At 37.2% G+C, this 16,169-nt stretch overlaps 1 protein-coding gene across 2 annotated transcripts in view; it reads left to right on the top strand.

Moving 5' to 3' along the window:
* The first annotated feature begins 5,812 nt into the window (after positions 1–5,812).
* The window catches only part of LOC135217426 (solute carrier family 35 member F3-like), a 350,261-nt gene continuing 339,904 nt past the window's right edge, over positions 5,813–16,169 (top strand). Inside the window, exon 1 of one of the 2 annotated variants that reach the window (XM_064253287.1) lies at positions 5,813–6,408. The gene's annotated coding sequence lies outside the window, so the exon portion shown is untranslated. The remainder of the gene's footprint in view (positions 6,409–16,169) is intronic. The other variant, XM_064253288.1, reaches the window with a different exon arrangement.

The following is a 16,169-nucleotide window of genomic DNA, read 5'->3' on the forward strand; positions in this document are numbered from 1 at the left end:
TGTTGCGGAATAAATTGAAAGTGTTTTGTCCGCCTGCTTTGATGTTTACGTCTCCTTTCCCGATGTTCTTTTTCTATTCATATGCGCATTTGATGTTTAATTGGTCATATTTACCTTTTATATGTTTACTGATTATGCCTCCCATGTCTGGTGTCCGAGTTTTTTCTACATAGATGCCTCTGTTGCGTCAAAGCCTACCTCGCAAATTGTTTACTAATTATTATTTCAGTAAGTGAAACCTATTCACACGAAACAAGCACACAGATGTCATTAACTAGAAATTCAACCTTCCAAAGAATGTAGGTTTCAACCTTCCACCTCAGACCTCACTCTACGGCAGTAACTGATCATGGTGATTTATCTTCGCTTCTGGGAGATGCGAATCCGCAAGATTTGAGTAGCATTCCACGACACTAACCACTATACCAGCGGACTTTCTTGGAGTGTTCTGTATGAATCTGTACAGACTACGAATTATACTAAGAACACTAGGTTTATTCTACGTAGATAACTCTAGCTGTCCAACTCCCTCGAGTTTTTTGGCTGAATATCTTCTTCACAAATGACCCAAGTTGAGTATACAGCATACTGCTCGCAAATGTGCATATTTTGAAATAACGCCAACACTGTAAAAACACGACCTGTGTATGAAAACTGAATATTTCAATACTCCAAAAACATAGACATAAGCAAAAAAAATGTATACATTTTACTGCTACTCATCATTGCAACATGAAACAGAATACATTTACTGGTCTCTTTCTTTTATACATTCGACAAATTTGTCGACATGGTGTTCTCCTTTGACACTGCAACAGCATCATCTACATATCTTTTTATGTATAAATGGTCTGAATTCCGTGGGGCATTCAAGACAGATTTCCTCATGAAAGTGGGAAGAATACATTTGCCAGGGTTGCCAACAGGGACTCGCTTCTACCAACACGTTTTAGATTTTCTTATGGATTGGAAACATTTCCTGGGGTTTAGTATAAGAAGAAAGAAAGAATGAATGCATGAATAAATAAAATAGTCAATAAATAAAAATAATTAATATATATATATATATATATATATATATAATTTATGATATAAATGAGCTCGCATGTACGTAAACAAACATACGCAAGAACACACACACAGACACACACACACACACACACACATATATATATATATATCTATATATATATATATAATATATATATATATATATATATATTACACACACACATATATATATATATATATATATATATATATATATATATATATATATATACTATGTTACGAAGTGCCAAGTATCTGGTTACCATTCATCAATTATTACCTCACCAAAAGCCAGACACCTGAACCCTCATCACAGGTACTAAACGACTGAATACTCTAAAGGCAACAGTGATCCCTTAACAACTTACCAGTATTGCAGAAAATCAGACTAAGTTCATCAAAACAGGTGTGAGGTAATCTTGTAATTAATTAAATTAATCAAAGGGCATCACTCCATCAACAACTTTAAAAGTCTAAGTATTTCCCTGATTTCAGAAGTCTAAGTACTTCCCTGGTTCTAAGTCACTTCAAGTAAATTGAAGGAAAGCAAATCAATTACCACTCTATGTTTTTACCTATCATCAATATAATCAAATGCAAATATACTGGTATAAAAATGAAAACACTTATACAAATTTTACATACAAAAATTTATTATTAAACTCAAAATTTATAAGTCAAATTCCAAATATCAGGGAAAATTACTGTTACTTGAAAACAAAGTAAAGTCTAATTAATTCTTGAAAAATTAAGTGAAATTAAATCAAAATTAATTTATCACAATATTCAAGAAAATTAATTCAACTGAAATTCAAAAGTGTTAGGCAATAATTGAAAATTTGAAATTAATTCACAAGTGCTAGACAACAACAAAACTTGAAAAGAATTCTAAGTAGTGCAAATTAATTCACAAGTGTTAAATTTAATTAAATGTGCAATGATTAAGCAATGAAAATAACTAAGTCAATTAAATTGTGAATGCAAATTAAAATATAAAATAAAAAGGCACACTTCAATAAGAAAAGGAACAAGTGCACAAACAATGGAACAAACACAAAACACAAAAATACGCAATGTGTAAAAGTGTAAATCTTTTTCACTCAAAACATTGTAACCATCAGTTTTTACCAAACCTTCGTAACCATCTGTTATTAGTTAACCACTGTTCCTATCAGTTATTAGTTAACCACAGTTCCTATCCGTTATTAGTTAACCACAGTTCCTATCCGTTATTAGTTAACCACAGTTCCTATCAGTTATTAGTTATTAGTTGCAACTAATAAAAATATAACACACTTTACCTTTTTGGTATACCAATTTCTTTCTTTGCTGCAGGCTTGTTTCACTTTACCAAAAAACCAGGCACCGTTACGAAACAATGTTTGTTCAGATTCCATAAAAACACTAAATAACACTAAACAAACTCTAAGAAATATCAAATATGAAATTCTAAACACTAAACAAACTCTAAGAAATATCAAATATGAAATTTTAAGTTACGAGTGACCAATTTACGTTAGGCTAATATAATCTCAAGGATGTCGCGAGAGAGAGAGAGAGAGAGAGAGAGAGAGAGAGAGAGAGATGTTAACGCCTCGCGGTTCTAGGATATAATGAATTCTCTTCCTTTGCGGAAACTGGACAGAGGAGATAACAAAACGTTTTGAGACAATAACTCTTCCAGAAGCTTCGAAATCTTACGCAATCTTACTCACAAAATGTGTAACTGCACGTGGCTTTAACAAAGACATACACGTACAAGACCAGTCTGTTAAAAAAAAGACATGTATTCGTCTCGATCGACTGAAGCAGAAAGGTCTTATCTCATACGATGACAGATTCTCAAAACACAAATGAAGATTTGAGCTCGCTTATCAAACGCGTTGACAGATTAGAAAAGCAAACGGATCTCTCGGAGACCCTCTAATCTCACAGTACTGACATAAAAGGGAAATAATTGCAGCTTTGAACGGACAAAGAAAATCTCTCTCTTTTTACATTCTACGTTATATATATATATATATTCTTTTACATTATGCTATGCGAAATCTGAACACACATTTTAAAACATCCTATCTCTAAGCTATCTAGGAATCTGAAAAAATGTTGCACAATTCTACATAACATGTTATACAGTCAAAAGGGGATATATGCATTTTAAAAGTAGCAATATATAATAATAATAATAATAATATATATATATATATATATATATATTATATATATATATATATATATATATATATATATATATATATATATATATATATATATATGTGTGTGTGTGTGTGTGTGTGTGTGTGTGTGTGTCTACCCATAAGATACCTAAAAAGATACGATATCGATCGCCGATTTTCTTATTCACTCATTTATTTTTTGTCAGTAGTGAAAGAGGGTGAAAATTATGTAAACATTAAACACTTGTCACCTTTACTCAGTGACGCACAATCTGCCAGTTAGCTTGACGCACATGAAGGTCGTAAATGTAACTGTTTTACTGTTATTTTACCTCCAGTTGTAAGACACGAACTTCTTTGATTTTCTGTGTCCCAAGGAATTCTGGTCATTTCAAGCATATGTAAGATCAAATTTACATGGGCTATTCTGTGGTTATCTCAGATCTATTTACAGATATTTTTCAAACCGCTACATAGCGTACAGGAGATTTTTTTTTATCTTTTATTAGAGAAAATATACAATATTTTGCAATTTTAACAGAATTACATTCAGAATTTTATCCGATGTGAGTATTATCATATTTCTTGTAACAAAAGTACATAGCCAACTTAGATTCTACACATCTTTGATTGTTTGACATCTAATTCACTTTACCTTCGTCACCATTGGGATTGAAACGACACCCACTGGTGACAAAGCACTTTCAATTATATACTCGTCATTTCTCTCGGGTGTAAGTTATTCCCGAGGTACAGTGAACTGGATGTTAAACGATATTTTGGCTTAATATTTGTTTTGTTTGTATGGTGTTTTTACGTTGTACGGAACCAGCGGTTATTCAGCAACGGGACCAACGGCTTTACGTGACTTCCGAACCACGTCGAGAGTGAACTTCTATCACCAGAAATACACATCTCTCGCACCTCAATGGAATGACCGAGAATCGAGCTCGCGGCGATATGTGTATGTATACTCGTGTGTTTATTTACTGCTCTGATGTTCTGCAATAACATTACAACGTATGGATCTTTAGATACTACGCATCACCCATTTAGTTTTATCATATACATACATACATACATACATACATATATATATATATATATATAGATATATATATATATATATATATAAACTGGTGGCGAGAATGGTACTATTTTCTATATCAACGAGTGTAAGAAATGCGGTTGACGTTAGCCTGAAGCGACAGGCTCATCTATCCTTTGGAAAGCATTCAACTTTCTTATCAGTGGTAGGTTTTCCTCTGCCTTGGGCCACGCCATATTCATCTATATAGCTTCTGGCTAGCTACCACCGCGATAGCCGTTTATTTTTATCGGCTGGCCTTCATTGAAAGTGTGGAAAAACGTGTAACCAAGTTTAGTGTAGATGGAACACTGGTTTCATAAAGTACAGTCGCGTAAAAACACTATAAAATTCGGAACTGGTAGGAGGAGGAAGGGGAAGATTTAAAGTGTTAAAAAGATTAACTCGAATAGGCACTGAGAAGTAGGACCTTAATTTGGGTAGAGGTGCAGCGTCTGCAGAAGAGCTCGATGCTCAGCTAATCAAGCTGAATGCGTGTGCATTCAATATCAAGCACTGATTATTGTCTTTTCTCTCTCTTTCTCTGTGGAATTAGCCCCCGCAGGCAGAATGGTTGAATATGAATGTATACACATTTATATATAAATATTTGGGTGTGTATATATATATAATGTGTGTGTGTGTGTGTGTATGCATTCCATGTAAATATTCAATAGCATAATGAATAGAATAAAAAAATTAAAATATTTGCTTTACTTGGCAAAAACCAACAATCTTCTGGAAGAAAAAAAGAAATAACTGGGAAAACTTCCCTGAAGAAGCCACGCGAAATCAGGAGGCTGCAGATCTATGCGTGACTCGTCATATCTCCCCCCACCCCCCTCCCTCTCCATCTCAGTCCCTCAAATCTACAAATAAGTAAGAGATGACAGGTGTTAGACTGCACGTGTTGGCCGAGTACCCGAACTTATTGATCACGGGGTCCCCGTACCACGCCAACAATGACGCCGTGCCTAGCTCTCCTCCAGTAAGATTGTAAGGCTTCGGCGGTCCTCCGTTCTCATTGGCTGGGAGGCTTCCCGTGATGGGATCCTATGGTGGTTTGCAGAAGTGGCGCACGCGCCTCATCACGTCCGATAGAATTTAAATTTTGTATTCAAGGTTGGGCACGATTTATGAGTATCCAGACTACACAACCATTGACATTACTCGCAATGCACCTTTGCGGATAACTCTAACGTCTGGTTTTAAAGGGGAACGTCAAGTTTCCTTGGATCGCAGGTGAAACGGAAAATAAATTTCATTGAGATCTGTCACTTGGCGAAATCGTGAGAGGATACGGCACCAGCTTAAAAACTGATATACATACGTCGTCTTAAGAATTATTTCCAGAGGAAAGGGAAAGAAAGAGAGACTAAGAACAAATATATTGGAAGAGAGAGAGAGAGAGAGAGAGAGAGAGAGAGAGAGAGAGAGAGAGAGAGCAGCAGCAGCAGCAGCAGGGTAGGGGGTCTATTGGCTCGGTAGGGTTGACGGAGAGGGTGCAGTGAAGGTGGCTGGCTCTAAAGCTAAGTGTCAGCTCGTCAGTAGTGTTGTGGTGCCGATAGTGTCGGGTGTACACGCACAACTCTGAACACCGTGTCCCTCTCTCTCTCTCGCTTCCCTTGGCACCTGTGGCTGCGTGGAACATCCTAGAGAAGGACCTGCGACCTTCCCTCGGCAAGTAGGATGGCGACCCACAGCGGAGGTGAAGCAGGCACCTGAGGGCCAACAGTCTGTAGACAAATAAGTCTAAAAACACAACGTCCGTTGTCACCGCAGTTGCAGAAACGGCGAGGGTGCACGTAGAAAGCTTGTGTGTGTGTGTGTGTGTGACAGAGAGAGAAAGAGAGAGAGAAGCGAGAGATACTGAGACAGTGAGAGTCATGTGAAGGTTGACAGAAAAGATAAGAATAAAAAAAAATGGATGATGTCTTAGCATCCTCGTAAGGATACATCACCTTTCGGCTCTGTTCACCTGGAAGGATAGTTTTACTTATTTTTAATTTCATTTATTTATATATTTTTTGAAGGATCACTGAAATATCAGGAAATAAAGGAAGGAAGAAAACATCCAAAGAAGAGGACCAAAAGGTAAGAAAATTGCTTTTGTTTATGATGTGTAGAAACAGATCGGAGAGAGGCTTACAGCTTCCGTTATTTAAAGGTGCCGGAATGTTTCCAAATATTATTGGAAATAAATTACGTCATGCATAAATGGGCTCTAAGATGAGGAACACTAGTACTGACTTGTCGTATCTAATAACAGTAGAATTATTTAGGCGTTTTATTATTATCATTTTATTACTATTATTATGAAAACTCAATTGCGAAAGCATAGACGATGAATATTTCTTGATTTTATCAGTGAATTCGGATTTGATGTTATTTTACCACAGTAATTACGGAATCATCAGCATTAAAAGCATTTGTATTAAACGTCAACAAAGGCAAAACTAACTTCCACTGGGAGAAAATTTTTAATTAGGACCAGGTCTTGACACCATCCAATTTCAATCATTCCTGGCTCGAGTATAATACCTCCGTAACTGAATACTATACGAAGCAGTATCAGTGAATCTACAGTAATGAAATTAAATTCATTCAAACGATCATCGTTCATTACTGCTCAGTTTAGTATAGCAGACTATGCTCTAATGTAGAGAGATTAAAAAGAATTACTATTTACGAATAAATGTCACGTATTAAATAACGAAAATAAAATGGAAGGAAGTCTGAAAGTAATATATATATATACTCTGTGCAAGAGAACTATATATACACACACACACACACACACACACACACATATATATATTATATATATATATATATATATATATATATATATATATATATATATATATATATATTGTTGAGACCCTTCACAGACCAGAGTTCGAAGACACTGGTTGTGTGTTTACGATCCGGGGTAAGACGGCTCAGTGAGTGTCACCCGGGATAGAGGTACTTCATAACACCTACGCACAACATAACTGAAAGGTGGCGATGTCAAGCACCCTCAGGTTTTCCATACAGCCTCCTGACGAAGGACGATGCTCTTGGTCTTCTTCGAAATAATGTCTTTTAACCATAGTTCTCCATAAACATGAACCAGACGTGCGTGTGGATATCATTAACGTGTTCCGCTGTAAACAAACAATTGATCTTTTTCCCGTGCCTTAGTACTGAAACAAATTGGACCATTTCGGGTTCTATGCCATCTTGGAAGCATTTTTACTCCTTTTGAAAGCGTAACTGACACGATTTCATATTCACACATCGCCTCATTTGCTATAATAATTATTTTTCGTTGCATATATTCGTTAGCTTATCACTGCTAAAAAAAGGGGTTCTATTCTGTGGGTATGTATATTTATCATTGTACATTAAGTAATATTCTTGATCTATTCTTTATACATTTTTAATGACAACAATGATACAAATCAGTTAATAGTTGGTACTGGATCTTGCCACTAAATTGGAAATCAAATATGGAAGTCCGATTTGTGTTGCTGTCTGGAATGAAGCATGGTTTGACAAAGTACCTATATCCACAAGATTTCGCTGATTTGAGGTATACCTTTAAGAATAATATCAGGAGTCCGACGGCAGGGTATAGAAACAATACCCTGAGGGAAATTATGGAAATTCCATAGAAGATGTGATAATGACTTGTCCTTTGCACCCAACTGGGGAGAATAGCAGGTGACAGGGCCAGGTGGGATCTTGTGGGCACCGCAAGAGCTGGCGGAAGATAAGAGCTACTCGGACGAGAACTGTGAGAGGGAGAGGCGGCGATGGGTCAAGAATTGTGGATGACGAATTCGGGAAAGAAAATGATTGGCGGGATTTCACAGAGGTCCTTTGCGTCGAACAAAATCGAAGCGATGGTGGTGAATTTTGATCTCACAGAGTGCGTCGCTTTTACACGGAATAAGTAATGAATGTCTTCATTATCATCAATCGTTCTTTATGTTCTCTTCCTACTCTTCCCAGTGACTCATTGTTGATGAAATAATAGCGCCAGGTACATACGACATGCCTCTCATTTAAACATAAGTAGACAACACCAGGTGATCTCTTCTAAATGATAATCTGGCTTCTCAGGGACCCTTGCAACACCAGTTACAAGGGTATGCTAAATAATCTTTATGTTTTCAGCAGCTCTGTGGTAGCCTTAATTTCTAAAAAAGGTTCTACGAGTCATTCCTTCCTAAAGTCAAGGAATTACGGAGTTGCCACATTACTGCTACTGAGTTTACACTCATTTCTGTGCTATATCTTCACTTAACGTCCGCTTGTATTCTAGAAATTCAGTTTTAATAGTAACTGTCTTTGACAGTTTTCTTTTCTTTCCTTATTAATAATCTCCCAAATATTCACTTCCTTTCCAAACATTTTCAAACACCTTCTGCTATTTAATTCCCCCACTCTTTGGGAATAACTTTCCACTCATCCTTATAAACTGCTGCCTTTTTACTCCGTGAAATCTTGTTTTTTCGAGGCAGTGATGCTGCCATCTTGAAAAGAAATTCAACCTCCACTTTGAACAAGCAGCATATTCAATACATAATTTCAAGAACCTTATCACACTGGTTCTACGGGCCGAACAAGGGAAAGGCCCGTGCCAACAAGAAGTGTTGGCTTAATACAACAACAACTGGGCCTACGGCTAATTAGCGTAGGTGACTTATTACTGACCTTAAATAAGACCAATTTAGCCTTGGAATTTAGGTCTCAAACTAAAATTTCCAGTTCCAAAGAGCATCTTATTTCCCAACTTATAATTCGACAAAGATACTACGTAAACTTCAAATCTCGTAACAGCAATTAAAGTTCGTGATTATACTACTATGAGATTCAGGGCCTCTGTAACACGGTCTTTTCGCAATAACATTTTATCTATGCATTTCATAAATATAACGCTTATTCAGAATACATATTATATCTACACATAAATTTTGACTGTATTCTGCATTACGTAGGTTGAATAAATTTGGTACTTATAATGTAAAAGTGACTTTTTTTGAAGACGGGCCAACTTACTCAGAGAAAAGGTTTCGAACGCACTCGTTACGTAACTTATGACAGCATTTCTTCCCTCTTTCTCGATGGATGATTGGCTATACGTAACGAAGGCTATACCTCTGGCAACAATGGCATACAAATTTAAATACAAGCAAAGCAGTACACCTTTATGAACTCTGAAGCCTCTCCACTGATAATTGTCATAATGAACAAACCAACAAAATATGTTAATAAATACAAAAACACTTCGATTATTAGTCTAACTCCCAAAATAAGTGTCCTAAGAAATTACAGTCTACGTAATAGGTCACAATCAGATTGACAAGATGTAGGGAATAGTTGGTAATTTTAAAAAAACATAGTAGACAAGCTTGATTTGATAACTGCTATATCCAATGTCAAGCAATTTTTATTTATTGGCTATCTACCTATTTACTGAAAAAAAATAGCCGGTACCGTATTTTGGCTTTAAACCTTCACCAATAATTATCGTCAGAATGATGACTTCACGAGGCTCCACCCACTTTGGCCTCGTTATAATTCAGGATAACACTGAAGGCTATCATGGGCATTGTTGGATTAGAAAATTTAACTTCTGGCTATAAAAACTCATTTCTCGAGCAGTTGTAAGAAATGCTAAATGATCCTCAAGGATCCCAGCAGTTGGCCTAAACGTTTAATTCATGTATATTACTGCTATTACTACAGTAGTATTGCTACGCTAGCACCCCACCCACATCTATGTATCGTTCCGACATTCATAAAGTCTTTATATCCAACACGTCGTACGGCCTAAAGAAGAAGAAAAAAAATATCGGATGATCTGTTGGTCTGCTGGAGATTTTAGCACATATAAGCTTGTATTTACTTTGGATAAAAATCTTATTTAAAAAAAATAGTTATATAAAGGCTGATTACATACAATCTCTCTCTTTCTCTCTCTCTTGATGGCATAGTGAATAGTTAATGGAAATGTTCAAAATCCTAAATGACATTACAAGTATTATAATCACGTTACGCTAAATACAAATCAGACCATAAACATTGGATTTAAACTATAAACTGAATAATTACCTATTCAGGCTATAGTAAGTATAGCCACGGGCTTTCTCTTGACTGTATAAAGACAAGTCGTAAGACAAATGCAGTTTTGCAACCACGGGGAAAATTCCAAATCCTGTTAGCCATTCTTGACTGGCTATTGGGTTTCAGAGCCGATGGAACAAGGTGAATGAAATTTCTGTCTGGCGGATGGGCGGGGCAACATTTCGTAAAACGATGTTTACCTCCTTGCGTAATGAATGTTTTTCGACTCTTGGCTCGTAGTCATTGGCCATGGCGTCGGCTAGATCATTTTTACTCTATAAAAATTAAAACTATCGGGTTTAGGTTGTTGATAATGCTGACAAAATTTGTGTGTGGTTGTAAAATATACATATGTCAACTTTCAGCTACATCCGATGCTTTGATAAGGAGCAAAGGCCAAAAAACCGTGTTACAGAGGCCCTGAATCTCATAGTAGTTGCATTTTTTCACCCCCGTTTTCCCACCTGGCTGTCCACCGGTGTCTATCTGTCCCTCTTATTCTGTTTGGACAAACCCTTCCTACAGGCTGAAGTGATTTCAGTCAAGCTTGGTACGGCCACAATACATCACGAATAGATGTACACGAAGAGAGATCACCCGTTTACTCAATATATCTGCTCGTCAGTACCTGCTACCTTGTTTTTTATAGTGTACTGTCACGCTTGGGCGAGATAAAATAGTGGCACGAAAGACCATAGAGTTTTTTTTATTTTTTCACAGAACACATTTTGACGGGGAGATTATTGTCGACTTTGGACACATGCAAACACATTTCAGAATTTTCATCAGTCGGAATGTTCATAGACATCAGTTGGCTGGAGGTCGGCAGAGAACATGCAATTCTTTGGCAGTACTTTACAAACTGAAATGTAAACTCTAAATTTCGTGTTACACTGCAGGTGTTGCTATCGCATACAGCGATCCAACAGAGGATGATTCGTAGTTGTAAGCATCCAGGGACAATCTAGAATTCCTGGAAAAAAAAACTCTCATGAACTAAATTGGCTTTTTGAATATCCAGACATAATATATATTTTATGCAATGGGTCTAGACGTGGTCCTTGTCTGGCAATGGCCATGAAGTTTGGCTTCTCAGTAACTCGGCTGTTGTTTTAAAATTAGGATTCCTCACTTTTCTGGCGTAAGGTTGCTTCTTTATCCTTTTCTGCGAGTTTAATCTATTCATTGTTTCCAAGAGGCGCTGAATGCATAGACAATCCCTCCCTGAGAGAGATGCAGGTCGCTTCAGCGGCATACTCTCGATTAATTCTACAAGGAAAGGCATTTAGAAAATTACTCTTCCTCCAGTTCCGTCCTTTCTCTTTGCTGCCAGAATCTAGAATCAATGACTATTCTTTGTAGTGGTCAAATCTTACGATTTTTGTTGTTGAAAGAGGAGAAATTTGTAAATTTGTAGACGGTTATATTGTTTGCAAAATTCCTGCTTAATTCGGTTTCCACTTCCATTCATAAGAAACCAACTTGATGAAGCCTGCAAAGAAACAAAGACAAATGTATCCTGTTGTAAACGAGAGAAAAGAATCGCAAAACGTTTATACCTCAAAGGGAAACCTTAAATATACAAGTTGAATGTAGGATTTAGGCCAAAAGCCAAGCACTGGGACCTATGAAGTCATTCAGCGTTAGAAAGGGAATTGACAGTAAAAGGTTTGAAAGGTGTAACAGGAGTAAAACCTCGCAGTTACACTGAATCAATTGATAGGAGAGGCTGGAAAGTTAGATGGAAGAAAGAGAATATAAAAGAAGGTACATTAAAAGAAAAGACAGAGGTGCAGCTAGGGGCCGAAGGCACGCTGCAAAGAACCTCCAGTAATGCCTACAGTGTACCGCACGGGTTGCACTGACGGTACTAACCCCCTACGGGAAACTTAAATATATGGTCTACATGCATACGTAAATATATACGCAATCTGTACATGCCTTGTTCTGATCCCATATTCATATATAATCAAAGCGTAATGACGAGATGAATTGCTTTTCCTCAATGGTCTTCCATAAGTGAATTCTCAGCTGGGCACCACAACGTTGTGCCCTCTGGATATCGTCGTGTGACCGATTTAAAACAACACTGTCGATGATATTTACTGTTTTAATGTGACATCGTGACAGCACTGTATCAAGATGGTTGTCAACTACAACAATCGTTTGGCCCAAAAATTTCATCAAGTTCAAGAGGTCTCCAATCATGTTTTTCATACGTGTAAAACTGTCAGTCACTTAAAGTTACATTCAAAGCTTTCAATCACACACGTACATACACCTGTCATACTACGTGTACACATGGACAACATGTAAGCTTCTAATACACTTACCAGAGCAATCTTTATGAAGCTGTATTTATAAAAAGTTTCTTTGTAGAAACATGCTTTTGTGCCAAAGACCGACGGAACCGGCATCCCAACAACATAGATGATAAGATAATGCTGGCAATCGTAAGAGATATATAACTGTAAAGCGATTTTTCAATTTACACAATCCCGAACCTCAACACATTTATTCCACGCCTTCTCTGTGTAGACCAGCCCAATAATAAAAGGTATAAAAACCTAAGGCTTAATTCGGACAGAAGCCCTCGATCCGCCTTTCCAAGCATATAATTAGTAAGAAAATTAGAAAAATACATGCGTGAAAAATCGAATATTGGCAGTAGGGGATATGCAACGGATTCCAACTCAAATAATAAAAGAGAACCTTGGTTGCCATTAACTTTGTTAGAATTAATAACCCCTCCCCCCTTCTCTCTCTCTCTCTCTAAAAAAAAAAAAATACAAACAAACAAACAAACAAACAAACCTGCGAGGATACCTAGCGGTGGAAAGGAACAAGTCCTAGGCAGGATACGGTGTGAGAAGGGAGTGTAGTTGCCAGAACGAATAACAACTGATGTAATTACATCAAGAATGCAGAAAAATGATGAAGCACTACAAATGTGAAAATGATATTATAAGCCGCGACGGATGCTTCCAGCTTGTACCTTTTGTCATTAGGATGGAAAAATACTTCAAAAAGAACAACGAATGATACACCTGATATTTTAGAAGAAGATCTAGTAGTAGGATATATTTGATCTTTACAAGCCAAGCTTAAAGTCACCTGAAAACCCAAATTAATTCTCAAAAATATGGATGCTTGCGAAGATGTCAGGTAAAATATAGGATATTCTACTTTAATACGTACATACTGCGAATTTTTCCCATCTTTCCTAATAACCAGTTTTTCCCTCGTTCACGAATGCGTACAGCTGCTCTCTCTCTCCCTCTCTCTCTCCCTCTCTCTCTCTCTCTCTCTCACACACACACACACACAAACACACACACATCCACACACCCGCATAAAATTGATCTCCAATTCTCTCAACAATACATTTTGCTCTCCAAAGCAATAACGAGGAACTAAGAGCAGACTTAAGGAGCGAGAGAATTCCAATATGCTACCCCTATTTGCGCGAGTCATCCCACGGGGATCAAAAAAGAACCATCTTACAACTTTCCGTTACGGAGTTACTTAGGAAGTTTTACTTGATTCGGCCCAAGGAAAGAGTGCGCTGTCCCTCCTAACCTGTTTACCCAAGGCACCGTTTATGCGTTAGTTCCTCCACGGAAGGGAGATGGGAAAGAGAAGCGTCATTAAGGGGCTTATGACAACAACGAAGAAGAAGAAGAAGAAAGAGAGAGAGAGAGAATAAGAAGAAGAAGAAGAAGAAAGAGATAGAGATTCTTCACAAGCTGTTAGGGAGTAAACAGCGGCCGCTCCATAGGTATAAATCATGTGAATCTTATATTTAATAGTCAGAACTTTTTCTGTCAGCCTTCAGATCTTAAAAAAAAAGAGAAAAAAAGAATGAAAAAAAGTTGCAGCCCTCTATCCTCAGCAGCTTTTATTTGATTCAAGGTTAAAGATAGCCATGATCATGCGTCTGGCACCGATATAGATGCCAACAACACGTGCCACCACCGAGCCTTGGTTGAGAGCTTCATGAGCCGTGGCTGATTTTCATACAGCATTATACACTGTACAGAAAACTCGATTGCGCCGAAGAAACTTCGGCGCATATTTTGATTGTTATATAACTTCCTGTGCCTAAGAAGTTTCGTTTACATGAATGTATAAATACCGATACTTTCATTGCCAAAGCGCTTTCAAAGGCAAAAAACAGGACTGCGAATATGCTATGAATATGTAAATTACGTTGCCCAAGAGATGGATATTACATTTTTCTCTTGGAAAAATTGAACTCGTTTTTAACACAATTACTATGATTACGGTCAAAATACCGGCGTTGTTATAACACATGCTTATATGCCTACATATAAATGAAACAAAGCAAAGAGAGTCATCTAGTTGAGATGCAAATGCGCAATGAATCTGAGTTACGAACACTTGAATAACACTAACTGCAGAACTATAATTTGACGTCCATCTGTTTCCTCATACGCCAAGAAGTACGTTTGGGTCTCTCTCTCTCTCTCTCTCTCTCTCTCTCTCTCTCTTCTCTCTCTCTCTACTCTGACAGATAGTTCTGAAAGGAAATAACTCGAGACAACGTGTCGGCACTTTCTTTCATACACTGTCCAGGAACTTGACAATCTCTTACCAAAAGTGTTAGCCACTTCCACAGAATCCTTTCCTTGCATTAAAACCCCGGGATAATACGGTGGCATTTATTGACCGGTTTATGAAGGATGCATTAAGAGGCGAGAGAATGGATATAATCTTGACTCTGTAGTCCGTAGATACGGAAGCATAAACAGGACCCAAAGACCCAAAAATAAGAGAAGCAGCGTTCTAAATTTCGCGAAGTCGTAAAATCGTGTTTATTCGCCTGGAATGAAGCAGATCATCTCCAAAGACCACACACAGCCTTCACGCTGTAGTTTTATGTCCCTCGAGATTTAGAAAATTGCTTTACTCGAACTCGACGAATTTCCTGTAATAGCTACACTGGTTTCGTACAAACGAAAGTAAACAAAACCGGAATTAAAAGGATAAAGTATTAAGACAAAGCGATAATTTGCTACGAACATGTGCTTATATACTCAACGGTACACGTAAAATACGACTTTATCTGCAGATACTGACCATATTCATATATGATTACGAAATAATATACAAAACACAGATAGAAATAAAACGAAATATGGAGGAGTTCGACGACCCCCCAAGAGCTCTGGAAAGAGATTCATTACCATCATCTCTGCTCTCCAAGATGACACTCCCCATGGTTGAGGAATTTCCGAAACTATATAACCTATTACGAGGCAGTCGAATGTGCAACCACATTAAAGAGAAATCATTCAGAAATTTATAGTATTGGAAGCGCTATCAGTTTGTATGTGCATTGGGATCGACCATAGTCTGTCCTCTATATAATCGATGAAGAATCCTTTTCGCAGAGTCAAGTTTTTCCACGTCATTCGGGTAACTGTTACATTAACATATCTTTCTTCTCACCCTGAGAGGCTTGAAATTCCGAATGAACTTGAGTGACGGAATGATTTTAAAGTAAGAGATGATTTTAACCAACATAAACGTCGTACATTTAGCCCCATTAATCCAAACGAAGTTATATTATATATACAAAAAAAAAACTTCAAAAGAAGGACGGGAGACAGGAGCAACATACAGAAACAGGAATATAAGCAACGAATGAACTTGAGTTGAAGGAAATGATTTTGTTAAAGTAAGAGATGATTTTACCAATAAAAGCCGTACATTAT

Source organism: Macrobrachium nipponense, chromosome 7, assembly GCF_015104395.2.
Source record: "Macrobrachium nipponense isolate FS-2020 chromosome 7, ASM1510439v2, whole genome shotgun sequence".
Lineage (NCBI taxonomy): Eukaryota > Metazoa > Arthropoda > Malacostraca > Decapoda > Palaemonidae > Macrobrachium > Macrobrachium nipponense.